Below are 26,383 nucleotides of genomic sequence, written 5' to 3' on the forward strand. Positions count from 1 at the left end.
CGGAGGTTCGAGTCCTCTTCGGGCATGGGTGTGTGTTATTGTCCTTAATATAATTTAGGTTCAGTAGTGTGTAAGCTTAGGGACTGATGACCTTAGCAGTTAAGTCCCATAAGATTTCACACACATTTTTTTCTCTCAAATTCACAGATTTGACGATACGGTTAGCGCATACGTCTACGGTGCATCCAGCACGTCTGCTCAAGTTACACTGATTCATTTTCTTCGGTTTATAGCGACAACGTGAGCCGCAAGCACATTTTACCGTTAGGTAATGTTGCGCATCGATATCGATGTTGATGCTGAACCCGCGGGCCAACATCGTCCAAACACTAATCATTTCTGCACAAATACTAACGTCCTATCTCTAGTCGTCCAAGTTGTTCGTTTTTTTCTGAACATGATTTTATATTCTCGTTCACTGTTTACAGAAGCCTGCCAACGCTGGGGTAACTTCTCGATTACGCGTCTGTAGAAATCACGTGGTTTTGAGGTAAAGAACTCGTCGGTCCATGTTCGGAGAACATTTTCATCCGTAAAGGAAGTTCTTTGAAGGTTGTTGTGTAGGGAGCGGAAAAGGTGAAAGTACGAAGGCGCAAGATCCGGCGAGTAAAGTGTGGGCTGAATGACTTCCTTTCTTTTATCGTGGAGTAGCATCACTTCACGCAGACTTCTTGGTCATTATTCTAGGACTGTGTCTGCAAGACGCCACAGCTTTGGACAATAAATGTCAGCCGTGACGGTTACATGTCGGGAAAGAAAATCTTAATACACCACACCGTCGCTCTTCCACCAGATGCATAACATTACCTGTTGTCAATTGGCTCAGGTCTTTCTACAGGGAGTTGCTGCTTGGTATGGTCTCAACCATTCCTTTCTTTTCATTATGTTAGTACCAAAACACAATTTCCCGTCACCAGTAACGACACAGGATAGGAGCTGTCGGCGTTGTTCACGAGCCAATTGATGACGAGCAAGAAAAGACGCATATATGGCCACCAGCTGATTTTTGTGATTTTGGCTTCGAGCATACGGTACCAATACAGCCGATCTTCTCCACTGCATGCAAATGTCGCACGATGGTGGAATGATCACACTTTATCACATTTGCCAATTTTCGAGTACACTGGCGTGCATCGTCGAGGATTAATGCGTCTAAGTGATCTTCGGCAAACCCTGAAAGCCTTCCTGAACGCGGAGGGTCACCAATATCAAAGCAACCCTTCTTGAAGTGACTTTAAAAAAAATGGTTCAAATGGCTGTGAGCACTATGGGACTTAACTTCTGACGTCATCAGTCCCCTAGAACTACTCAAACCTAACTAACCTAAGGACACCACACACATCCACGCCCGAGGCAGGATTCGAACCTGCGACCGTAGCGCTCGCGCGGTTCCAAACTGAAGCGCCAAGAACCGCTCGGCCACCACGGCCGGCCTTACCGACTTCAGAAAGTAATTTCCACACACAGTCCCACGCTAACGCCATTGCGCAACAAAAATGACACTCTGTCAGAAGAGAGTCCCTGTTTTGGGGGTGTGCAGAGACGTTTCAGCTGTTGTACGGGTGAACTGGTGCCGCAACTGGATACGTACTCCTAAGTACACGGGGCAGTACGATTTCTGTTTGCAAACCGTCTAAATTGCACACAGATTCACCGTGAAATTCTGACAGTACATGGGTCAAATGGAGTGCCACGTCCAGCCGTAGTTAAATGGTGGCAACTATTTGACCAAGAGAGCTCAGACGTGGGTGATCGGGAAGAAAGGCCATCGACATCGACCCCGGACGACGATGTTCACGCAATCAAAGTACTGATTCTTAGCAGTCGCACAGTGGCGATCGTACACATTGCTCAGCAGATATGCACCCAAACAAGCAATGATTCCATCGTCCGAGATCGTCTGCAGTACCGCAAGTTGTGATCGCGCTTGGTTCCACGATCACAGTCACCAGTTTACAAGAGTGCGAGGTTTGCTGTGCCTCTGGCGCGCAATCCCTTGAGTATTAATCTGTGAGAACCAATGTACGTGGAGCATTCAATAACACATCTATTTTCTCGACAAATTTCCTTTGCAACAATTAAATGCGAAACTTGTTGTGGAACGACGTGGAATGTCCCCCGTTCAGCCCCTGTAGTTTCATGGAGTTCCGAAAAGTGGCGGAGCTATACGTAGTCATCAAAATGGCGTCTGAAATAGAGGTGCGTTCCAAGCACAGAGCTGTCACTTATTTCCTTTGACTGAAAACCAGAGCATCGCAGATATTCATAGGCGCTTGCAGCATGTCTATGGAGATCTGTCAGTGAACAACATTACTGTGAGCAGTTGGGCAAAGCGCCTATCATTATCGCAACGAGGCCGCGTAGACCTGTCCGATCTGCCGTGTGCCGGCCACGGCTTCTGCAATGTTGGACCGTGCGGGCACTCGCATTCGAGGTGACTGACGGACGGCGATCAAACACCACGCTGCACAACTGGACGTCTCTGTTGACAGTGCTGTCACACTCCTCCACCATCTGAGGTACTCACAGGCGTGTGCCCACTCTGTTCCTCGCCAACAAAACACCATGAACAACAGCGACGAATCATCTGTGCAGAGTTGCTTGCGCGTTACGAGGATGATCGTGACAATTTTTTCTCGAACATCGCCACAGGCGACGAAACATGGTTCATCATTTCGAACTCGAAACAAAACAGCAATCCATGAAGTGGCCTGATCTCACAGTGAAGAATGCCCACCGTGTGAAACAGTACGTGGATGATGGGGAGGTTACAGATGCACCAAGACGTTGTCTCCGACGTCGACAAGTAGAGTGGTACCAAGTGAAGTTAAGGCCCTCCTCGTAAGGTGACATAATACCATCACACTGAACGGAGATTATGATGAAAAACAGGATTTTATAGCCAAAAGTCTGAGGAATAATATGGTGTATAGGAAATCTGAATAAAACCAACCTGCAGTCAGAAAATAAGTGTGTTGCGTTACTTATTGAACGCCTCTCATAACTATGATAAACTGATTGGCGACTCCATGGCGTGTTGTGTGCACCAAAAAGTGGATAGAATTGGAAGGAAAATCAGCATTGGCCGTATTTTGTTGTTTTATTGTCAGCAAAATCGATTTTCGGTCACTTAGTGACCATCCTCAGTGCTGTAATATACAATTAAAATTAATAGGCACTGGTATCAAGCTATAACCACAAGCTTAGAGCGATCACATGAACTCTAAGCTTGTGGCTATAGCTTCATACCAGTGCCTACCAATTTTAATTATATATTACAGCACTGTGGATGGTGAATAAGTGACCTAAAATCGATTTTGCTGACAATAAAACAACAAAATACGGCCAATACTAATTTTCCTTCCAATTTTATGATAAACTGCATACAAGTTTTGGATGATGAGGGTACAAGATCTGTCACGTGGAGTGTTAGTGGGACGTTTACTTCACCTAATTTCACTTAAAATTAGGAACATGAATGTCTATCTTCAATAGTGCATACGAAAGGCGTTCCATATTGATTTACACTTTACTTTTTCCCGTAATTAATGGTGTATCATTTGACTCATCTTCGCAGTTGCAAGAATGTAGTACTTTGGTCCAATCGTACGTGGCAGGACAATTATTACAAGTGTAATCCATGCACAACGCAGCCAATTTTCCCAACTGATGCCATTACGTGAGCAGATAACATGGAGTGTGATCCTCAAGTATAATGCTGGAGGACGAAGTTTTTGTGGGACGAGGGTGTAAAAACTGCGGGTGTCGACAGTGTGTGAAGAGGGAGCACAGTCGCAAAAAGTGCTTTTGCAACACGATTTGTGATTTCCTGTCAGAGAGGTCACAGTTTATAGTAATCGACGGAAATTCATAGAGTAAAACAGAAGTGATTTCTGGCGTTCCCCAAGGTAGTGTTATAGGCCCTTCGCTGTTCCTTATGTATATAAACGGTTTTGGAAATATGAGCAGCCGTCTTCGGTTGTTTGCAGATTGTCGTTTATCGACTAAAAAAATCATCAGAAGATCAAACCAAACTGTAAAACGATTTAGAAAATATATCTGAGTGGTGCGAAAAGTGGCAATTGACTCTAAATAATGAAAAGTGTGAGGTCACCCACATGATTGCTAGAATTCGTTAAACGTCGGTTTCACGATAAATCAGTCTAATCTAAAAGCCGTAAATTCAACTAAATACCTAGGTATTACAATTACGAACAACTTAAATTGGAAGGAACACACAGAAAATGTTGTGGGGAAGGCTAACCAAACACTGCGTTTTATTGGCAGAACACTTAGAAATTATAACAGACCTACTAAGGAGACTGCCTACACTACGCTTGTCCGTCCGCTTTTAGAATACTACTCCGCGGCGTGGGATCCGTACCAGGTACGACTGACGGAGTACATTGAAAAAATTCAAAGAAAGGCAACACGTTTTGTTTAATCGCGAAATATGGGAGAGAGTGTCACAGAAATGATACCTGATTTGGGCTGGATTTCGTTAAAAGAAAGGCGCTTTTCGTTGCAACGGAACCTTCTCACATATTACAGTCACCAACCTTCTCCTCCGAATGCGAAAATATTTTGTTGACACCAACCTACATAGGGAGGAATGATCACCACCATAAAATAAGGGAACTCAGAGCTCGTACAGAAAGATACAGGTGTTCGTTCTTTCCACGCGCTATACGAGATTGGAATAACAGAGAATTATGAAGGTGGTTCGATGAGCCCTCTCCAAGGCACTTACATGTGATTGGCAGAATATCCATGTAGATGTAGACAACGCTTGTCTCCATGCGAAACAGAAAACCATGTCTGCCGATATTGAAATGGGATTCCAGGTATTGCCAAACCCATCGTATTTTCCTCAGTTGGTCATTCCTGACTACCAATTATTTTGGGCCACGGAGAAATCTCAGGACGGACATCATTTCGCAGATTTCCAGCAACTGCGAGCAACTGTTCCACGGTGGGTGCGACAGACTCAAAACAGTGTTTCGAGGAGGACCTCCAAAAGTTAAGTGGTACAAGTATGAACGAACTGAAGATATATCCAGACGCGTCATTGGATGATGCTGGAATGACTGGTTCGCCACTTTAACAACGTTAACGCCATTTTCGCCAATGGATATTGCAGCAATGAGTTGCAATCCATAGTTAACAACACAGCCTGGATTTCGAAGGAATTACGTTGCTTGCTGTGAAATACACCGTCAAATTTGGAGCTGTTATTGGTAAATGCTCTTCTGCCATGACTTTTGGTGATTCATTTTGAACACGAACAGGATTATCGTAGCTCATTTCATCATGTCGTCGAACACAGCACGGTACTCGGTGGCCTGTGTTGGTCACAAGAGGGCGTGTCTTTCGCAATTAAGCTTTCACGCTGACGTGTTGCCTTATCTGCTACATGCGCAGCGTGTGTGCCAAGGGAGGAGGACCAGCCATTTATCTCCTCCCTTCTGCCCTTCACACGCACGCACAAGTCACACACACGCCCCTCCCCCCCTCCCCAAACACACACACACTCTCACGTGCACATGCTCTCTGTTCTAATGAAAGGCAGATTCCACAACAACAAACCACAGTACATTACGTCGTAATCTTTCTCTTTTTTACTCTGATGTGCTTACATGTGGCATTTCGTTTTGCGTGAAACTGGTGCATAGCAACGCCGCAGTTACAGTGAAGTCCCACTCATTCTGCTCTAGGAAATGCAACTGAGTGCTCACCATGTGTAAATATATTCACTAACAATTGGACTAGCAGGCAGTATATTTATTGTTCTTTTTAAATGATTTTTTTTCTTTACTCATTCAGCGTAGTATGTAAGAGCATACTGTTCCAGAATAACCGAAGAGAGTGAAAGTATGAGATTTTGCTATACCGGCTGATGAACAGGTAATGCGTAATCTCGGAATACGGCACATAACCAGCACACCGGCTAGCTTGCTTTTATTAATAGTTCGCTTTAAGAAGACTCTCGGCTCGCTGGCAGACGAGAGTACCATGTTCCGATAGAGGTCAGAAGACGGTGTCTGACTTCGGACCGCTATTCACTTGTTTCTGGTGGCAACGAACCTTAGCTTTCAATACCATATACAAAGAGTATCTGCATCGGACACATCAATAAAATTTTAACCGTTTCGAACTCAGCAACACACAGCGTAAGACCAAAAGAACGACGAACCACGAAAGAATTATCGGAATTATCCTGGAATCTCACTGACTGTAGTGTTCGCCCCCGGTAGCTGAATGGTCAGCGCGGCAGAATGTCAGCTCTAAGGGCCCGGGTTCGATTCCCGGCTGAGTTGGAGAGTTTCTCCGCTCAGGGAGTGGGTGTTGTACTAATCATCATCATTTCATCCCCATCGACGGGCAAGTCGCCGAAGTGGCAATAAATCGAAAGACTTGCACCCGGCGAACGGTCTACCCGACGGGAGGCCCTAGCCACACAATGACAGAAGTAGAATTATCTTCTCTGTTGCGTCTCGCTTCGAACTGATACCCGGTGACCAACCTCATAGTCGCCCACCAAACGGCCCGACAACCAGGAGCGATGCTACAGGCGCCATTTCTTTTCATAGCATGACTACTTTGGTTGTCATCCGCGACATCCTTACAGTACAGAGGTACGTCGATGGTATTCTACGCCCCGATTTGTTGCCCTTCGAAGCAAGCTATCAAATGGTTCAAATGGCTCTGAGCACTATGGGACTCAACATCTGAGGTCATCAGTCCCCTATAACTTAGAACTACTTAAACCTAACTAAACTAAGGATATCACACACATCCATGCCCGCTGCAGGATTCGGTCCAGCGTCCGTAGCAGTCTCTCGGTTCCGGACTGTAGCGCCTAGAACCGCACGGCCACTCCGGACGACGAGGCAAGCTATCCTGGGCTTACATTCCAGAAAGATAGTGCCCTTCCGCACACTGTGAGAGTTCCTACAGCTTGTGTTCGTGCCTGCGAAACCTTATCTTGGCCAGCAAAGTCGCCGGATCTCTCCCCAATAGGGAATGTTTGGAGCATAATGGTTAGAGCCCTGCAATCAGCTCGGGATTTTGACGATCTAAATCGCCAGCTGGACAGAATTTGCCACGATATCCCTCTGGATCTACAGATTTCTGTGCCCCGAAAAAGGTGTCAGTATGAATCGACGGCATTCAACTTCTGTCGATAGAGCTACTCCCATCAGCCACCGAACAGTTTTGTAGGAAGAGTAGTTTGTGCTCCCCACAAAAATATCGTAATTGTAGTAACAGCCGTATCACCCACATTGTCATCTGCAATAGGCGATATACTTATACGGATATGGTGTCTGTTCTTTCGGGCATGGCGATACCGGCCATGACCTCCTTCTTCTGTGCGGATGCACACATATTCCCTGAACTCATACGGGACTTGGTAAGAATTTCTTCCACGAGTAATGAGTGTGTTGGGGTGGGACACTACGAATGTACTGTGTGGATATACAAGGTGAGCGAGATAGTCCCTGCTTTCGCGCTATCTTCTGTGCCCTCGGTGGCTCAGATGGATGGAGCGTCTGCCTTGTAAGCAGAAAATCCCGGGTTCGAGTCCCGGTCGGGGCACACTTTTTTACCTGTACCCGTTGATATATATTAACGCCCGTCAGCAGCTGAAGGTCTTAACTTAATTCTAATTACAATAGAGGAAGTGTTAATTCACAATGATGTTAATATATCTTCTTCATATCAAGGTTTGCTTCTTTCACAAACCACTTATTTCGATTTGTTTCGTCTTCTGGGCGGAGGCTGGAGATCTTCATCCTCATGACTTTAGTTCTCTCATTTCCGTTTAAGCAAGCACGGCAGCACAGTGGTTAGCTCGCTGGACCCGCTTACGGGAGGATGACGGTTCAAGCCGAGTCCGGCCATCAAGTTTTAGGTTTTTCGTTATTTCCCTAAATCTCTCCAGGCAAATGCCGGGATGTTTACTTTGAAAATGGCACGACCGATTTCCTTTCCCACGTTTCTGTATTACGAGCTTGTGCATCGTTTCTAATAACCGCACTGTCGATAGGACGTTAAACCTCAATCTTCCCATCGACCGCCATTATCCCATATATACACTCCTGGAAATGGAAAAAAGAACACATTGACACTGGTGTGTCAGACCCACCATACTTGCTCCGGACACTGCGAGAGGGCTGTACAAGCAATGATCACACGCACGGCACAGCGGACACACCAGGAACCACGGTGTTGGCCGTCGAATGGCGCTAGCTGCGCAGCATTTGTGCACCGCCGCCGTCAGTGTCAGCCAGTTTGCCGTGGCATACGGAGCTCCATCGCAGTCTTTAACACTGGTAGCATGCCGCGACAGCGTGGACGTGAACCGTATGTGCAGTTGACGGACTTTGAGCGAGGGCGTATAGTGGGCATGCGGGAGGCCGGGTGGACGTACCGCCGAATTGCTCAACACGTGGGGCGTGAGGTCTCCACAGTACATCGATGTTGTCGCCAGTGGTCGGCGGAAGGTGCACGTGCCCGCCGACCTGGGACCGGACGGCAGCGACGCACGGATGCACGCCAAGACCGTAGGATCCTACGCAGTGCCGTAGGGGACCGCACTGCCACTTCCCAGCAAATTAGGGACACTGTTGCTCCTGGGGTATCGGCGAGGACCATTCGCAACCGTCTCCATGAAGCTGGGCTACGGTCCCGCACACCGTTAGGCCGTCTTCCGCTCACGCCCCAACATCGTGCAGCCCGCCTCCAGTGGTGTCGCGACAGGCGTGAATGGAGGGACGAATTGAGACGTGTCGTCTTCAGCGATGAGAGTCGATTCTGCCTTGGTGCCAATGATGGTCGTATGCGTGTTTGGCGCCGTGCAGGTGAGCGCCACAATCAGGACTGCATACGACCGAGGCACACAGGGCCAACACCCGGCATCATGGTGTGGGGAGCGATCTCCTACACTGGCCGTACACCTCTGGTGATCGTCGAGAGGACACTGAATAGTGCACGGTACATCCAAACCGTCATTGAACCCATCGTTCTACCATTCCTAGACCGGCAAGGGAACTTGCTGTTCCAACAGGACAATGCACGTCCGCATGTATCCCGTGCCACCCGACGTGCTCTAGAAGGTGTAAGTCAACTACCCTGGCCAGCAAGATCTCCGGATCTGTCCCCCATTGAGCATGTTTGGGACTGGATGAAGCGTCGTCTCACGCGGTCTGCACGTCCAGCACGAACGCTGGTCCAACTGAGGCGCCAGGTGGAAATGGCATGGCAAGCCGTTCCACACGAGTACATCCAGCATCTCTTCGATCGTCTCCATGGGAGAATAGCAGCCTGCATTGCTGCGAAAGGTGGATATACACTGTACTAGTGCCGACATTGTGCATGCTCTGTTGCCTGTGTCTATGAGCCTGTGGTTCTGTCAGTGTGATCATGTGATGTATCTGACCCCAGGAATGTGTCAATAAAGTTTCCTCTTCCTGGGACAATGAATTCACGGTGTTCTTATTTCAATTTCCAGGAGTGTATTATGAACGCGAAATTTTGTGTGTGAGTATATTCGTTACTCCTTCACGTTGAAACGGCTGGACAGATTTGCAAGAAATTTGGAATGGAATTAGCTTTTGCCCTGAATTAACGTAAAGGCTGCTTTTAAAAGTGTGTGGTAGAAGAAAATTTCTTGTACAACACACTTAAAAAAAAAGCCTATTGATTTGAAAATATAATGCGAAATGTGTGGAACTATAATTAGTCTTACAAAAGGCAATTTACTCTTTCACCTTTGAACTACATCGTATTTGTCAAAATACTTTTACTGTTTAATATGTCCTACGTAATACGATTCAACGTAACGAATACAATGCTTATAGAATCCTCAAAGTGTTTAATCTATAGGTTCGTACAAGCCCGTTGTATTTTAGCCGCTGAGGTGTTATTTCTGTACGAATCAGAGACTTCGTGCCCTTAGATGTAGAGCGTGGCAGGCTTTGATTGTGGCTGGATTTGATTATGATTTGCTATTCTGTCCGTTGATAATAGGCGCACACGTAAGGGCAGCTGACGTTGTTGCAGGTACAAATATTATAAAATTTTCTCTGCACCGAACAAGAAACTGCTTACTTTCTTTCTTCGTCGAGTTAGTATGTTTGTTACTCCTTCAGGCTGAAACGGCTGGACTGATTTGGACAAACTTCGGAGTGGAGATAGGTTACCTTTTATACCGAAAGATCACTATTCCCGTCGGATGGTGCATGTGACTCAAATTTCATCTACAAAACTTAACTATCATCCCAACAAAACTTGCCTTTCAATTCAAACGGTTACAGTTCTCTTTCAAAGCGGCCTTCTCGATCACCTGTATAAACAAGAATCAAGGACAAACGTTGAAAGTGGCAGCTATTCATTTTCGCACGAACAACTGTACGTTGGCTGCTCGCGTGTATAGAGTCAAAAATCTCTGCATAAACGCAGAGAACAAGAGACATTTCAGTAAATTTCTGACATTCCATACACACAAAGCCAATTGTGATCTTTTCCGTGCTAGCCACGTCGCAAACAGTATTGAAACTATTTACTCCTTTTCTTGACAAATATTGCAATTAACTACTCGGTCGAATAATTAATTTTTTTTCCTTATGTGAACGAGTGAGTTGTGAGCCATACGTATTTGTTAACTTCTCCCATTGTCTCAAAATTTGGTATTTTTTCCGACGTCGCGCGATGAGCTTGGGCGCAAGTGCTCTCACCTCAAAACCTCCAAGAGACAACTTTTGTGATAGGGCATAGCGAGTTTTGGCATTAAGATATTACTTGCAAATAACACAATAGTCAAAAAGACGCTAGTCCCACTAGCCTACATATGAAAATTTTGTTGATTAACATTGATAATGCAAGGGATCTTGACGCCATGGTAACATTCGTCCCCATTAAATCACCGAAGTTAAGCGCTGTCGGGCTGGGCTAGTATTCAGATAGGTGACCATCCGGTCTGCCAGGCGCTGTTGGCAAGCGGGCTGTACTCAGCCCTTGTGAGGTACGTTGAGGAGATACTTGATCGAGAAGTAGCGGCTCTGGTCTCGTAAACTGACAACGGTCGGGAGAGCGGTGTGCTGACCACATGCAGCTCCATACCCGCATCTAGCGACGCCTCTAGGCCTGCTGAGGACGGAAAATAATAATCCTAAATATTAATTCATATCACACAACATAAAATTGGAAAATGATTTTTTATAGGAAGTACAGGACGCTGAGGCTTGGTTAGAACACAAGTCAAACCTGTAAGATTAGTGGCCTACAAATATCTGTTTTTGTCAAAACTTTGTATCTATGTTTTGGCTTCTTAATGTTGTCAGAGCCTCATTAGTATTCTCTACCTGAAATAAAGGCAATGAGATTTGCGTATTACACTTTCATGTGTTTAGATATAGGGTGAACCAGTGCTCCGTGGTCTATAGTGGCCCGTTAGTGTGTAATAATACACTGAAGTAACAAAGAAACTAGTACAGCATGCGTACTCAGATACAGAGATAGGTAAACAGACAGAATAGGACATTGCGGTAGGCAACACCTGCATAAAACAACAAATGTCTGGAGAAGTTGTTAGATCGGCTGCAGCTGCTACAATGGCAGGTTCTCAAGATTGAAGTGAGTTTGAACGTGGTGTTAGAGTTGGCGCATGAACGATGGGACACAGCATCTCCCAGGTAGCGATGAAGTGGGATTTTGCCGTACGACCAGTTCACGGGTGTACCATGAATGTCAGGAGTCCGCTAAAACATCAAATCTCCGACATCGTTGCGGCCGGAAAAAGATCCTGCAAGAACGGCACCAAGGGACCAGCGACGACAGAAGAGAATAGTTCAACGTGACGGAAGTGCAACCCTTTCGCAAATTGATGCAGATTTCAGTGCTGGGCCATCAACAAGTGTCAGCGTGCGAACCATTCAACGAAACATCATCGATATGGGCTTTCGGAGCCAAAGGCCCAGTCGTGTACCCTTGATGACTGCACGACACAAAGCTTTACGCCTCGCCTTGGCCCGTCAACACCGACATTGGACAGTTGATGACTGGAAACGTGCTGCCCGGTCGGACGAGTCTCGTTTCAAATTGTATCGAGCGGATGGACGTGTAAGAGTATGGAGAAAACCTCGTGAATCCATGGACCCTGCATGTCAGCAGGGGACTGTTCAAGCTGGTGGAGCTTCTGTAATGTGGGCGTGTGCAGTTGGAGTGATATGGGACACCTGATATGTCTATATACGACTCCGGCAGTAGACACGTACGCATCCTGTCTGATCACCCGAATCCATTCATGTCCATTGTGCATTCTGACGGACTTGGTCCATGTGCGGTTCAAATGGCTCTGAGCACTATGGGACTTAATATCTGAGGTCGTCAGTCCCCTAGAACTTAGAACTACTTAAACCTAACTAACCTAAGGACATCACACACATCCATCCCCGAAGCAGGATTCGAACCTGCGACCGTAGAGGTCGCGCGGTTCCAGACTGAAGCGCCTAGAACCGCTCGGCTACTTTGGCCGGCGGGCCATGTGTGAATTTGTGTTGTAGAAAGAGGATACGCCACCCATAGTAACATCCTTTCCCTTGCTTCCCTACTGTACAAGGATACCACAGATATCACCTGGGTAACAAATGCATCAAGGACATTTCAACCCTTATAAAGCTGTCGAACTGTCAGTGTTGTGACTGTGAGGTTCTGTATGACACTGGAATTCTGTTTGGGCCAGAAGAAATTATTTTATACTTCTTAGTCTGATGTAAAAATTTACTTTTTTTTAATTAATCATTTTCCTCTGTTTGGTGTGTGAGGTGTTAGATCGGAGGAGCAAGTACAGCTAAACCAACACCACTGTGCGTGCGGAGTTAAAAAGAATGTGGTATAATCGTCGAACGTCTGTCTGGTCATAAGCTACACCGCTCTGTAGTCAGTGCTGAACGATACCTGAGATGATGAGTAACACCGCTGGTCAGTGGGCGGCTGGGAACGAGTAACTTGGAGTGAAGGGTTTGAGTTCAGCGAATGCCTGGAGAACACTACCTGCCATCATGTGCAGTGCCAACAGTGATGTGGGGAGGAGGTGGTTTTACGATATGGGGATGTTGTTCGTTGTGAGTTAGGACGTCGACTTCGCTCCGGATCCCAGAGACCAACCACTATCTTCCCTCGTTTCGGGTTGCCCTACACGATATTAGACAGGTGTACCAGTGTATTTGGCTCTTCAGTGTAGATCTGTGGCACAGAGCCCTATCAAAAGCACAAGAAATTTTGAAATGCTATTGACTAGTATGTGAAGCCGCCGATCCGATCAGCTCGGGCGCTTCTATACTCGCGATATTTCTAATGTCAGGCAATCAGATTAAGACAAGTAATTTAGACTAGAAATCTCGCAATTCCGAAACCAAACAAAATTTAGCGGAAACAAAATACGATTCCTTTAGACAAAATTACTAATAAATTTTGTACTTAACTCCTCTTATGGCTGCCTTTTACAAAATCAAGTTCATTTGGACCTAAGTCACAAATCCCCGTAATGCACAACAACTTTCTCACGTACTTTTATATAGTTTTAATGAAATATCACATTCTCCCTTTACATATGTCCTCCATTCACTCTCTGTTTTTCCAAAACACTCTTACAACCAAACCACGATAGAATAATACTTTTCTACAGTACTTTTAATTACGCCAGAAATCTGTGGTAATGAAACTAAAGAAAATTCCAGAAAATTAGATTATATGAACCTATCCTCTTGGTTGTAGCTTCAATTGATGCTTTAGATGAATAAATTACAATTATCTCCGTTTTGCAATGACAGCACAGTTATTACGTGTTTTAGTTAAAAATGTGTATCTCCGAAAATATTGAATTAATTGTACAATGAAGACTTTCATGACCGGATGTTTCAACTGCCGAGAATTCTTCCGGGTTGTATGGCCGTGGTCCATGGAACTCTTCTATCCTTGACGTTTCGTCCAAAGCTACGTTGGACATCTTCGAAGATGTCCAGCGTAGCTTTGGACGAAACGTCAAGGATAGAAGAGTTCCATGGACCACGGCCATACAATCCGGAAGAATTCTCGGTAGTTGAATTTATTGGCTTGCAATTTTAACAGTATGTTTGTGTTGTCCACAGAATTTGGTATACTAATTACAAAAAAGATCGATTAATATTTAATAGTACTTCTTCAGATTCGTAGAGAGTATGAGTAACGTACTGCACGAAGCGTTAGACAAGTAGACGGCTCGCTCGGCGCAGAAGCCAGCGTCAGCTGTGGCAGTGTGAGAACCAAAATCTGCTGTCCTTCCGGTCCTACGGCAAGCTAAGCTTCCAATGCAAGATGACAACTCGTAATAATTTGTTACGTTACAGGGTCTTGAGGAAGAACGAGCTGCGATTCGCCCACAGTCATGCAGGAACCTCACCGGATGTGTCCCAGAAGAGTTGAAGCGGGCACAGGAGTCCGGATACTTCTCATTAAATAGTGTATCTCTGGTCGAAAGCCTTGTTTCACTATCTCGGATAATTTGTGATACATTGTGAAATGCATCGGTATCGTCAGTCAGTTGAACCGATCGGACAGCAATCGCACAGCAAGTGTAGCCCCTGTACAGTAGACTTGTCAGACTCCTCATGGACACACGAGCTTACAGTTCCGCAGTATCCTAGCTGTGAATCGTCGCCTGTCATTTCCTTTCAACCACAACTGAACTCGTGCGAGCATTTCATTTCCTAGCCCGCTGCTTTGTTAGCCGCCGCAGCTTTTTGTTTTGTTCTTTCGGCGAAGCGTAGTGCCGTTTGAATGCGCTCGTCTTTTGATTTGTCTCTGCATTACCATTCATTGGCAGCAGCAGATAACTACGAAACGTTCTGTTAGCCTTATGTATGACGTTAAATTTCAGTACATATTTCAATCGCAGCCCGGTTTGCATTTCCAATGAACTCCAACAGCACCACCGTGAGCCCTTATCTTTTACCGCATCACGCTGAGCCAGGAGTCGCATTAGACGGTAATTATCATCACCGATGAACACAATTCAAGAGACGTTTCGTATAAGATATCAAACACAGCTGCCGGATGAATATATTACTGGCAATGAAACTGTATTACCATTACTTAGGACATTCTGTTATTTGACATACCAGTTTCAAGGATGATGTCTAATTTGATGTATGAACTTCATTCTGTAGCCGAGAAGTGAAATCTTTTTGTTCAAGAGATAATTGGACGCAAAAAGTGGCGCTAATATCATAAACGTTAATTTCACTTCTCTGGTGAGTTACAAAAACTTTCGTATAAGTTTTACCGAAGCGTACGCTCAACGATTAGAGAAGGCTTGCTTATCACCCTACCAGCAGTTTATTTCTTCGCCACTTCATTGTATATTCCAATGAATGTTTTGGAACTGTAGCTAATCTTAAAGGTAAGCAGAAATTATGAATTGAAAAGTAAAATAATATGAACTTCACGCTAATGTCACAACATCATTCTTTCGGGAATCAGGAGACACGGTCTGTCCTATTTGTAGATGATACAAGCAGCGTTGTGAAGCGCACCAGAGGAGAAATTTGACAGGAAAAACAGTAAATGATGTTTTTATGAAAGTCAGTGACCGGTTTGGAACAAATGGGCTAGCTTCGAACTGCGAAAAAACACAGCTCATCCAGTTTTGCACTGTCAAAAATATCCCCTTCCCTTCGTCCTAGTATACCAACAAGAAATAGACAGGGCAAAAGTTCTAAGTTCTTAGGCGTGCATGCATATTGATGAAAACTTAAACTGGACGAAAGGTCATATGGAACACATGCTTAAACATTTAGTTTCGATTATTTTTGCCGTAAGAATAACTGCCAATTTTGTGAATATAGAAATCCGTTATTTGACGCATTTTGCACATTTTTGTTCACTGATGTCTTATGGGATTTTCTGAGGAAACTCCTCATTTACACTAAAACTATTCATTGAACAAAGTAAAGTAATTAGAATTAAGCGTGGGATCCACATAAGTATATCTTGCACGCATCCATTTAAGGACCTTAGATTATTAACCACAGCTTTTAGAGAACCCGCTAAAGTTTTAACTTACCTGCACCGCACTGGAAGACGCGCGTACACACACACACACACACTCTCTCTCTCTCTCTCTCTCTCTCTCTCTCTCTCTCTCTCACACACACACACACTCACACACACACACACACACACACACACACAAAAGAGGTGTGGAGTCATGAGAGGAAGAATAATATAGTGTAGCTGGAATTACAGCTTGAAAATGTTCAATTTTAACTTTACGTAAAAGGAATTGTATTTAATTTTATTCTATCGATCGTGTCATAGACGCTAACTTTCTGGACCGCATCGATACTTGCTTTGGGCTGCAAGCGGCCCGTCGGTTGGACAGCCCTGCTTTAGAGCGATATTTAAAAAAACAACACTATAAGGAAAAAATGATCTGCTTTCCCCTTTAATGAATATAACTTTGTCTCAGGAACTTGTGAAATATGTAATTTTAAAACCCTTTGAGAATCTATCCATGGGTACAAAATGACTGACATCAGATGTGTTTTCTAATGTAGATTAAAGATTTTTCCCTTAGTAACTCTTCCTATATCATAGAGGAATTATTGAACGGTAATAATTAGTCCTTTATATAGAAAATAAAACCTACAACCGCATGAGCTTTTTCGTTAAACAAAGTGTTCTGTGTTTGTTCAGCTGGCACGTCGACATTATAACCTTCATCATCAATATGGTCTATAGAACACGTAACCAATATCCAACTAACTTATTTTATTATAAAATTACACAGCCCTGCAATTTATTTCTCTAAGAGGTGATTACAATCCGAGGGAAAGTTGAGCGTACAATTACCATCAAGGCCAGCTCCAGGTAAGCACAACTCAATAGTTTGATCTCAACGGAGGGAAGTGATCAGATATAAAGGTGGTTGGGGTGCGATCCATCGTAAAATATTGCTCAGTTGTGTGGGACCCTAACCAAATAGGACTAACTGATGATGTTGACCGTATGTAGGGAACTGCAGAACAAATGGTCACATACTTGATTCACCCATCAGGAACCGTCACGCAGATGCTGACAAAACTGTATTGGCAGTCGTTTGAAGATAGACGCAAGCAATCCCGTGAATGTCTAGTTACAAAATTTCGTGAATTAACTTTAAGTAGGGAATATACTACAACCCCACACGTATTGCGAAGAGAAGGTTAGACTAATTGGAGTGTGCTTAGAAGAGTCTAAGCAATTATTCTTCTGTTGCTCCATATGCGAATGGAATCTTAGTAAATGGTACAGTCGGCAGTACCCTCTGTCATCCATTTGCAGAGTATAGATGTAGATGTAGAAGGTCTGCAAAGGATCAAAGTTGATGGTACTCGTAGTTGACTGTCTACACAGGTAAATGTAATGTGCTGTACGTAAACTGGAGGAAGGTGCATAATTGTTTGAATAAACTGGAAGCAATAACCGGAGTCAAATATCTCGGGCAGATTAAACGTGGACAGAACAAAGAAAATCCTAGAGAAGGTAGATACCAGACAGAGATTCATTGGAAGATCCCTCAGGAAGGACAGAGATTCATTGGAAGATCCCTCCGGAAGTACATCTACGGAGGAGGTATGTGAAAAAACTCTCATTCGATAAATTCTTATGTATTACTCACTAGTCTGGGCCTTTTGCCAGGTTGGAATAATTGAGAAAAAAGCAAAGAGTCAATACAGAGCTGTGCATAGGGTTACTGTACCATTAAATAGTCATTAAGTTGCAGTTATTCTTGATTTTCAATTCTTGTTACTCCCACATAGCTTTTGCAAATATCGTAGATCGGTCTTCTGCCTCCGTATTTTGTTGCGATTCATTCTTAGCACGTAGAGTATACAAGACGCGCAGGGTCACTACGAGTCTAGAGCCTACAAAATTTTCATGGAAGACTCTTTCTACAACTGCAGGGTCCCTACCAGCTTTTTCTGAGGCCAACTTGATATTCATCGAATTTCTCTTTAGTAATAATTGCAGACAACCTGAAGAGAAAGAAATATCGCCAGCAAGTGGACATCTTCCTGGATGGAGAATCTTGACCCTTGTCAGTGGTGAGAGCAAAAACGAATTACTTTCAAAAAGCAATTTTGTTTGGATATACAGGGTGTTTCACAAGTCATGTTACACACTTCTAGAGGTTGTAGAGGATACTTAGTAGACAAAGTTTTACCAAGGAACCCATGTCCGGAAACGGTTCGTTTTCATGTTACAAGGAAAACAAGAGCTATTCAGTCACGCGCTAGATGTTTCTTACGTAGTTCGCCTGTTATGGAAGGATAACCACCGACATGATTTGTCCGATGACGCGACGTCATGTGATGTCCTCTGCTTGGTATGACATTCCGTCGCGCTGACCACTCAGCTACCGGGAGTGGACCTTAATTTACGGTGAAGCTCGCCGTAATAGAACTTTTGTATCACGTGTGTAAATCCACCTCATTCCATGTTTGCCGTAGCAGAATAACGGCTGCGGGAAAGTGGAAAATTCACAAGCGACAGAGCAAACCGTGGTGCTCCAATAAAGTGGCTCACTGTCGTATTGGAAGAGAAAGTGCTTCATCAAACTGAAGAGTACCCAATTGATTGTAGGTTTTGTCACAGACAACATGACTGTACATCTCGACTGCCTAATCCAGAGTGACGAACAGCAACTTAATAAAAAATTGGAAACACATCCTGCAACAGACAACATGTGTGTTCTTCTCGACTGCCTAATCCAGAGTGACGAACAGCCAAAAACGATCATCCTCCTCTACCTCCTCTGCATTACTGCAGATGGCGTGTCACTGAGCACATTTGTTCTGTGCATGCAGTGCATGTGAGGCGCCTAGTTGTTTCCACTGCACTGTGTGGAACACGAATGTTCTGTTACAGTTCACTAACTTACTGTCTTCAAGTTGATGTCCCCAGCGCAGAAAACAGCACGCAAGTCGTAGGCTCTGTATCTTGAAGCTCAAACTGACTTTTAGTGAGGTTCTGTTCTGAAATAATGTATCACTTCTTTGGGATGCTACTCGCGTATTTTAATATAGCCACACGAGAAGACTACGTGATCTTAACACAACAACTTCTGATACAGCAAAGTATTTGATCAAACACAATGTTTACGAAAATGTATCTTTACACTGTTTGTGGCACTTGTCTGTGCCTCATGATTACCGGAGTGAATCTTTTAATACTGAATACTGGCAAACGTATCCTGTCACAGACAACATGACTGTACATCTCGACTGCCTAATCCAGAGTGGCGAACAGGAACTTAATTTAAAATTGGAAACACATCCTACGACAGACAACATGTCTGTTCTTCTCGACTGCCTAATCCAGAGCGACGAACAGGAACTTAATTAAAAATTGGAAACACATCCTACGATAGACAACATGTCTGTTCTTCTCGACTGCCTAATCCAGAGTGACGAACAGGCAAAAACACTTCGCGCGCCATATCAGAAAAGGCGTGACCCGAACGCTTCCGAAGTGCTTCGTCTGCAATTTGGTCAGTCTTTTGTTTTTGATTTAAATTGTTTTTAATAATTCTAAAATGACTGATTGATAGTCAGCTGTTGAGAGACATTTATATTAAAAAGTGAAGTCATTCCAATGAGTAGTTTAACTAATAATAATAATTATACTGTAACGTTTTGGCGCCCTTGCTCCGAACACAGCAGCCAATTACAGAGCAGTAGCATTATGCAGGTGGTCTTTCTCACGGGAATGGTACCGAATCTAACATATCTCACAGGTACCTCACACCACTTTTAGTAATCTAAATACTTCTTGCATCTCTACTGCTCTGGGAACAGCTTCTCGGAGCCTAATATGATGGTTGACTAAGCCAGGAATATTACAACATGTGTCTGACCTATCTGTCTAGCGTATTCTGCATGAACAGTAAGTCCACCCATATCAAGCTCAGAAGATACTCGCCATGCTCCCGGCGGACCTTGTGCCACGTATCAATTTCTGTACAAGGATTTTACACCGTTGTGTGGATTTTTCTCAGTTTCCAAGGCGAATTATGTTTACCGACGAAGCACAGTTCAACATGGAAAGTGTTCTGAACGCTCGAAATCAATAAAATCCCAAAACCAAGTGTATACGAAGATTTCAGCACACTTCGGCATCAGTATCTGGGCAGGTATCTGCGATGGTCGTTTGACTGGGCTGTACATCCTGCCTCCCCACATAACGACTGGCAGGTTCCTGACACTCTTGCAACACGTGCTGGCGAAGTTTTTGCAAGATGTGACGCTGAACTTTCGGCACGAATTGTGGTTCGAACACGATGTCACCGCAGTACGTTTTGTAGTTCGCGTCCAAAACCATCTGAACGTAGTGTACGGAGAGAGGTGGAGCGGGCGAGGTGGACCACATGCTGGGCCACGAAGATCCCCAGATTTAACCTCTTTGAGATTTTTCTTTTGGGGCCATAATGAAAAGTCGTGTTTACCAAAGCCCTGCCCAGTCGGAGGAACATCTGGTTGTACGGATCATGGCTGCGGCAGAAGTGATAAACCGTACACCATTCATGTTGGACAGAGTTTATTCGAACGTAATGCGCAGCACAATGTATGCACCGAACTTCGTGGTCGTCATATCGAGCAGTTATAATATGGCAGTAAATGGGAGTGAAATTCGCACATCTTGTTTTCCTTCTAACATGGAAACGAACCGTTTACGGACATGAGTTCCTGCGTAAAACGTGATCTACTAAGTCCCCTCTACAACCTCTGGAAGTGTGTAACAGCAATTGTGAAGCATCCTGTATATTTCTCAGTTTCGGTTTATTGTTTCCATTCATTACATGAAAATACTGCACATAATACTAGAAATGTTAGTTCGGAAGTACTGTTCTCGTAGATGCAATTCTTATTCCCAGTTTGTCCCATTCACAACTTATTCCTCCGAATATGCATTACATTTGTAATATAAACCATATAATAGTAAAATTTTAACGGAAAAAGATTTCAGTAGAATGACTACAATTAACTGCTCTTTCTCTATGTGTATGATTAAATAACGGTGATAATGAGCTCAATTAAAACGAAATGAGTTCAGCGTAATGGGACTAGTAACAAACGTTATTTGCATCGGGGAGAGCTTTTAATAATTGTGTCAAGTTCTGTTAGCAACAGTATTTTATGGTACTCCATTGGATTGCAATTAATTTTTAACAGAATTTCAATTATTTGGAGAGCATATACTTTCACTGTGCATTGAACAATGTCTCTATAATCTAATAAACAAGCAGGAGAAGCAAGGGCTGTTTTCAGAAAAAGTCTACTGTCAAAAGGTGAAGTTACTCTGCCTCACAGGGGGATCACATAGCAAAGGTAATTTTGTAATTTTGTGTATTTATGGTACCTGAAGTTCAGGATGCAGATATTAATCACCCGAAATAGTTCGATGCAACTCTCAAAAATTCTCGAGGAATTCAACATTGAAGTTTACCGACCGTCATTAATATTCTAAAGCAAGGTGGGAATCTCGATAGGCGGTGTGGCTTTGTGGTAGAATGTTCAGCTAACGCACAGGTGCTTTATGTTCGATTCACAGCTGATGCATACTTTTAAACACGGTTACCGATCTTACTATCAGCTCCGTGAATTTTAAATACATGGAAAAGATTCAGTAGCGCTCGAGACTTGTAATCGCTGGTTCGAGTTTCGTTCCGGTCATTACTTTTTCGTGTATTTTTTTTCGTTCAATTCGAATACTTACGTCTTGTAAATACAAAATTCATCAAATACATGCTAAATAACAGGGATCTAATTGCTGCTTTTTGAAAAATATTTTTTTCATTGCAAATATATATTCTTAATTACCGATATTCCATAAAATATTGTTAAAATTGAAAACGACGTTCTTTTTCATCCTTAGGTGTTTTACGACAGAGAAAATTTCATGAAACATGCACTTTCGTTCAGAATTTTGGCGGGGCTGGAAACTGAACCTGCACCACACCCGGTAGGCGAGCATTCTAACACACAGCCACCTGACCTCTCCAGACAAACCTGACGATCGGAAAACTTTAAAGCCGATTTTCTCGAGAATTTTCGAGAGTTGCATTAAATTGCGTTTGATGGTTGGCATCTAATTTCTTAATCTGACGTATCATGAATATGAAAAGATACAGAACTCCGACTGCCATGTCGTCCCGTTGTCAGTACAGTCATGAGACACCTCCTAATATCGTGTCGGACGTCCTTTGGAGGGCGTCATTCAGCAATTCGTCGTGGCATGGACTCATCACGGGGTTGGAAGTCCCCTGCAAAAGAATTGAGCCAGATTGCCTGTATAGCCGTCCATAATTGCTGATGTGTTTCCGGTGCAGAATTTTGCACACGAACTGACTTCGTGATTGTATACCATAAATGTTCGATGGAATTCATGTCGTCCCAGCTGGGTGGCCACATCGTTCGCGCGAATTGTCCAAAATGTTCTTCAAACCAATCGCTAACGACTGTGACATGATGACATGTTTGGGAAGATGAAGTCCATGAATGGCTGAAAATGGTCTCCAAGTAGCCGAACACAACCATTTCCAGTCAGTGATAAGTTCAGTTGGACCAGGCGGTCCAGACCGTTCGTGTAAGCACAGCCCACACCATTATGGAGCCACCAGCAGCTTGCACAGTGCCTGTTGACAACTTGAGTCCGTGGCTTCGTGGGGCCTGCGCCACACTCAGACCTTACCATCAGCTCTTACCAACTGAAATCGGGACTCAGGTGACGTTTTCAAGTCGTCTAGGGTCCAACCGACATGGCCACGAGTCCAGGAGAGGCGCTGCAGGCGATGTCGTGCTGATAGCAAAGGCACTCGCGTCCGTCTTCTCCTGACGTAGCCCATTGACGCTTGTTGCGGCGGAGGACTGGGCGCCGTTTCGTGAAGTAGACTGCCGTAGTTTTGGCGGCATTGAGAGCTATTTTGTTTGCCCGGCACCAGCTGATGGTGGCGTCCACCTGTCGCTGGAGGCGGGCGATGACGGCGTCTGTAATGCGGCCAGTGGTGTATAGTGCTGTGTCGTCAGCGTATTGTGCAAGGTGGCACTCGGGGATGACCGACGTATCATTTACATTCCATGCCTTATCTTGAGGTCAGTTGTAACACTAAGACCCCTAGCTTCAAGAGAAACAGGCGGAAGTCCAAAGCTTTCACATTTAGAGTACCTATAAGCACGATAACCTTAGCTGACACACAAACGATCTGATGGACAAGGTGGGCAGCAAGCTGCGGCTATTTGCTGATGACGCCGTGCTGTACTGGGAGGTGTTGTCGTTGAGTCACTGCAGGAGGATACAAGATGACGTACAGTAGATAGAATTTCTAGTTGGTGCGATGAATGGTATAAAAACATTCAAAGCATAAGGATTCAGAGCACCGCGAGAGATGTGCGAAGGCACGTAAGCGCAGTCGCTTTATTTTGTCTATCATTAGAATAACAATATCGCGACATAGCGATAATTTCACGATTAACGACGCATATCGATACATTTTCGCCAAACCTGGAGCCTGCAGCCGATTATGGATGAAGGCGGGTATTTTAACTGCAGCTTTCCTACTAGTGGTTTTGCTTGGCTGTGCGATGAGAGTATGCTGCAGTCGGCGAGTATAATTCTTCACCTGTCAGTAAAAGTATAAGTCGCAGGCTTTGCGCAACAATATGCACTTTGTTGGAAGTATCATTTATGAACATAACGGTATTCCGATTTCGTCGACAAAGGGCCCATCGTTTGAGGAATGATCGTTTTGTCCATCCCACGAGTCAATAATGTACAGAAAGGGCTCCATTTTTACGTAAGATCACAAAAACGTGTTTAGAAACTGATGATAATTTTCTTTTGTGAACTTTTCAGGTTTTATGACTGTTGCGTACACATTTTGATACCGTTCCACTAATTTGTTTACGTCTTGGTGGTATCGCTAACTTCTGAGAAACAAACGAAAACTGTTGGTACCATTTTTGTGGGTGTGACATTAATTTAATTGTGTTTCACGATGTTGTAAAAGTATTAATGTCGCTTATTTCCGCGACAACAAAAGAAAAAAAAGCATAATTTTATATCTAAACAGGGGGTGCAAAATATCGAGCCTGTGCTGTTAGCCACTGCGCTACCAACGCACTTCGTGCGAGTAGCCTGATAAAGCCGCGTCGAAAGTTTCACCGTCATTTCTTCGGAAGCTATCGCGTGTTGACACCTAAGCCAATATCAGACCAATCCCTTGAACATGAATTTGCTGCAGGATCCTTGAAAAAATTCTCAGTTCGAGTATGTTAAATTTCCTTGAGGCGAAAAAGCTTCTGTCCATGAAATAGCACTATTGTAGAAAGTATCACTCATGTGAAACTCAGCTTACTCTTTTCTGACGTGATATACTGCGAACCATGGATGCAGGGCAACATGAAGATTTCACACTCCTAGATTTCCGAAAAGGGTTTCACTACGAGCCCTGCTACAGACTGTTAACGAAGGAACGAGCTTACGCTATAGGTTCTCAGATATATGAGTGGTTCGAAGACTTCCTAAGGAATGGAATCCAGTACGTTGTCCTCGACGGCGAGCGTTCATGAGAGAGAAGGATATCGTCAGGAGTGCTCCAGGGCCGGCCGCTGTGGCCGAGCGGTTCTAGGCGCTTCAGTCTGGAACCGCGCGACCGCTATGGTTGCAGGTTCCAATCCTACCTCGGGCATGGATGTGTGTGATGTCCTTAGGTTAGTTCGGTTTAAGTAGTTCTGTTCTAGGGGACTGAAGACCTCAAATGTCAAGTCCCATAGTGCTCAGAGCCATTTGAACCAATTGAACCAGTACTCCAGGGAAGTGTGGTAGGACAGCTCTTATTATCCATACACACAAACGATTTGATGGACAGGGTGGGCAGCAATCTGCTGCTATTTGCTAATGAGGCCGTGCTGTTCTGGTAGGTGTTGTCGTTGACTGACTGTAGGAGGATACAAGATGACGTACAGTAGATAGAATTTCTAGTTGGTGCGATGAATGGCAGCTGGCCATAAATGTAGAAAAATGTAAGTTAATGCATATGAATAGGAAAAAGAAACCAGTACTGTTCGAATGCAGCATTAATAGTGTGCTGCTTGTCAGAGACACGTCGGTTTTATATCTAGGAGTAACGTTGCAAAGCGATAGTAAGTGGAGCGAGCATTTCTGTACTGTAGTAGGGAAGGCGAATGGTCAACTCCCGTGTATTGGGAGAAATTTAGGAATGTGTGGTTCACCTTTGTACATCCATTCTTGATTGCTGCTTGAGTGTTTGGGATCCATACCAAGCCGGATTAAAGGAAGACAGCGAACCAATTGAGAGACGGGCTGCTAGATTAGTTATCGGTAGGTTCATCTACATCTACATATATACTGCGCTAGCCACCAAGAGGTGTGTGACGGAGGGCACAATTCGCGCACCCCGCCCTCCCCCTCCCCTGTTCCATTCGCGGATCGCGCGAGGGAAAAACGACTGTCTGAACGCCTCAGTACGAGCTTTAATTTCCCCTATCTTTGAATGGTGATCATTGCGCGATTTGAAAGTTGAATCTAATAATATATGCTCTACATCCTCGGCGAAGATCGGATTTCGGAATTTAGCGAGCAGCCCCTTCCGTTTAGCGCGTCGTCTATCTGCAAGTGTGTCCCACTTCAAACGTTCAGTGAGATATGTAACGCTCTCGCGACGGCTAAATGTACGAGTCACGAATATTGCCGCTCTTCTTTGGACCTTTTCAGTCTCTTGAATCAGACCTAACTGGTAAGGGTCTCATACGGACGATCAATAAGACAGCACGAAATAACGCATTGTAAGCAATTTCCTTTGTTGAAGGACTGCATCGCTTCAGGATCCTAACAATAAACCGCAATCTAGAGTTCGCCTTGCCCAAACCGCAATCTAGAGTTCGTCTTGCCCGTTACTTGTGTAACCTGATCATTCCATTTGAGATCATTTAGAATAGTCACACCCAGATACTTGACGGATGTGACCGCTTCCACAGATTGGGTATTTGTATTCGTACATCAATGGTGATTTTCGCCTTGTTACACACAGTAGGTTACACTTACTAATCTTGAGAGATAATTGCCAGTCACTACACCACCCATTTATTTTCTGCAAATCCTCATTGATTTGTTCACAACCTTGGTGTGATACTACTTTCCTGTAGACTACCGCATCACCGCCAAACGCCCGCATCTCGTGATCGTGCGGTAGCGTTCTCGCTTCCCGCGCCCGGGTTCCCGGGCTCGATTCCCGGCAGGGTCAGGGATTTTCTCTGGGTAGTGATGGCTGGGTGTTGTGTGTTGT

At 44.4% G+C, this 26,383-nt stretch overlaps 1 protein-coding gene and 1 non-coding gene across 2 annotated transcripts in view; both read left to right on the top strand.

Moving 5' to 3' along the window:
* LOC126354798 (neprilysin-1-like) overlaps positions 1-26,383 on the top strand; it is a 518,824-nt gene that overhangs the window by 193,676 nt on the left and 298,765 nt on the right. The gene's annotated exons all lie outside the window — the stretch shown is intronic.
* Trnat-ugu (transfer RNA threonine (anticodon UGU)) lies at positions 7,522-7,596 on the top strand. The gene has a single exon. It is a non-coding gene; the product is annotated as a tRNA-Thr (tRNA).

The sequence above is a fragment of the Schistocerca gregaria genome, chromosome 3 (assembly GCF_023897955.1).
Source record: "Schistocerca gregaria isolate iqSchGreg1 chromosome 3, iqSchGreg1.2, whole genome shotgun sequence".
NCBI lineage: Eukaryota > Metazoa > Arthropoda > Insecta > Orthoptera > Acrididae > Schistocerca > Schistocerca gregaria.